Source organism: Alligator sinensis, unplaced genomic scaffold (assembly GCF_000455745.1).
Source record: "Alligator sinensis unplaced genomic scaffold, ASM45574v1 scaffold163_2, whole genome shotgun sequence".
Lineage (NCBI taxonomy): Eukaryota > Metazoa > Chordata > Crocodylia > Alligatoridae > Alligator > Alligator sinensis.
The window spans coordinates 349,906-352,089 of record NW_005842499.1 but is presented as its reverse complement, the minus strand read 5'-3'; the positions used below and the strand labels follow the sequence as shown (position 1 = coordinate 352,089).

General features: G+C 55.4%; 1 protein-coding gene across 6 annotated transcripts in view; it reads left to right on the top strand.

Moving 5' to 3' along the window:
* TMEM273 (transmembrane protein 273) overlaps positions 1-2,184 on the top strand; it is a 58,919-nt gene that overhangs the window by 26,256 nt on the left and 30,479 nt on the right. The window lies entirely within an intron of this gene.

The following is a 2,184-nucleotide window of genomic DNA, read 5'->3' as shown; positions in this document are numbered from 1 at the left end:
TCTCAAACCCCTTTGAGGTAGGGTAAGAGGCACATGCAGGAATGAAAAAATGTTCCCCGCGCTGCAAGTTTGCAGCACGGGGAGAAAATTAGACACCTGGATATCCAGGGATCAAATAAAAACTGTTCCTCAGAACAGCGGAGCAAGGCACGGTCCGTGACCATGCCTGGAGCAAGCAGGGAGTCAGTCCTCCAAAAGAGACGCTCTGGTTTTGGCCAGAGCAACCCTTTAGTGCTCCTGCTGTCCTGGCCCCCAGCGCTGTCCAAGGTAAGTGGGGGGATGGGGGGGGTTTGGGCAGTGGCAGGGGGGATATCCCCAGGACTGTGGGGGGTGAGGACCTGGCCCAGATCAGTGCAGCTTGTTTGTCTGGCTTTGTACCGGAGTGGGTTGCACAGCTCCGGGAGGTGCGCGCAGGAGCCACGCCTCCCAGAGCCCTATGACCTGCTCTGGTGCAAAGCCAAACTAGAGAGCCACATGGGGTTGGGCCAGGTCCCACCATGCACCACCTCTCCGCAGGGACAGCAGGACAGAGGTTGGACCCAGTGCGGCGTGCAGGGACCACATGCCGGATCCTGCCGGCCCTGGGGCCTCTCTGCCACCTGCTCAGGCCGGTCCCCCAGCAGCAGGACCCAGCACGGCTGGGCCCATCCAGGTCCTGGCCCAGCCATGTGCCAGGCCCAGCCAGGCCCTGCCAGCCCTGGGGATCTTCTGCCGCGTAGATGGGCTGGTCCCTTGGCAGCAAGACCCAGCATGGCACGTGGGAACCATGTGCCAGGCCCAGTTGGGTCCTGCTGGCCCTGTGGCTGCTTGTGCTGCCCAGCTGGGCCAGTCCTGAGGCACACAGTCCTGTGCACCATGGGACCAGCCTGCCTGGGAAGCACGAGCAGCCCCAGGACCGGCAGGACCTGGCTGGGCCCGGCACGTGGTCCCTAAGAGCTGTGAGCTGGCAGCAGCAGGCTCGGAGCGCCCCACTCCTGCTGCTGCTGTGAAAAATAAGTTATGGGCCCTGGGCAGGGGGGCTGTGGCCCTCCAGGGGGGAGCTGAGACCCTGGGCGGGGGGGGCTGGGGCCCTGTTTGGGGGGGCATTCAGTGGGGGGGCTGCAACCTGTGGGGGCTGGGGACCCACCTCTCCTGAGCAGCCTCTCCGCAAGGTCCCCCACACCCACAGTCCCCCCAGCAGTTGCCCCACACCTACCCACACACCATCCCACATCCCTCCACACAGTCCCACACACCTGCCTGCCTTCCCCCACATCCCTTCCCACCCTCTTCCTGCAAACACATAATTTATTTTATCATGATGGTAGAGACACTGGTAGGCTTCCAAATTGCTTTAACATTGTAAATATACCAATAAAGCACCGCCCAACTGATTGCTGTCTCTCTATCTTTCTCTGTCTCTCTCTTTCTGTAGATACATATATATGTGTGTGCGTATGTGTGTGTGTAGAGTGGTCTTTTGTTTTAATTGTGGAAGAACATGTATGTTGGGGTATTTTTAAAAATGGATTTGGGATGTTGCTGCAGCAGTCCAGCTGGCACAAGGGGTACTGTCCCCAGGTACCAATTGGCTGGGCCCCAGAAGCTCCTGAGAGCGAGTAAGTCTGAGCTGCTTGCCAGGGCAGCTTTTTGTACAGATGGGGCCAATACAGGGTGGCTTTTTATACTGCAGGAGATAGCACAGGTGCTGGCCCTGGGCTCTAGCTCCCCCTGGCTGCAGATCCAGGAGGAGCCAGGCAGGGTTATTTTGCTCCAAGTGGCACAATTTGCTCCTCAACAAAGTGCATGTCCAAGCACGTGCACTGAGGCAAAAAGCCCCAGATCAAATTTGCACCACTTCTATTTGAGCTGCTGCAAGCGCACATGCTTGCACTTGTGGATGTGCCCCATGTGGGCTTCTAAAGGAGAACTTTTAAATTAAATGTCACACCTTACTCTATGTGGATACTGACAACCCAGTGGCACTTGCTGTAAGGGCATCCAGTTTTTCCCTAATGGTCAATAGAAAACAACTCTAAAAATCAGATCAATTTATCTTAATTTCTTGACCACCTAAATACCAGTTCTCATAGTTTTTTTCACTACATTTGATGCTGATACATCAGCCAAAAATAGCCACCAAAAACTGGATATAAAATAATATTAAAAAGAGATTTGGAAAAATATATTCGCCTAATTCTACCA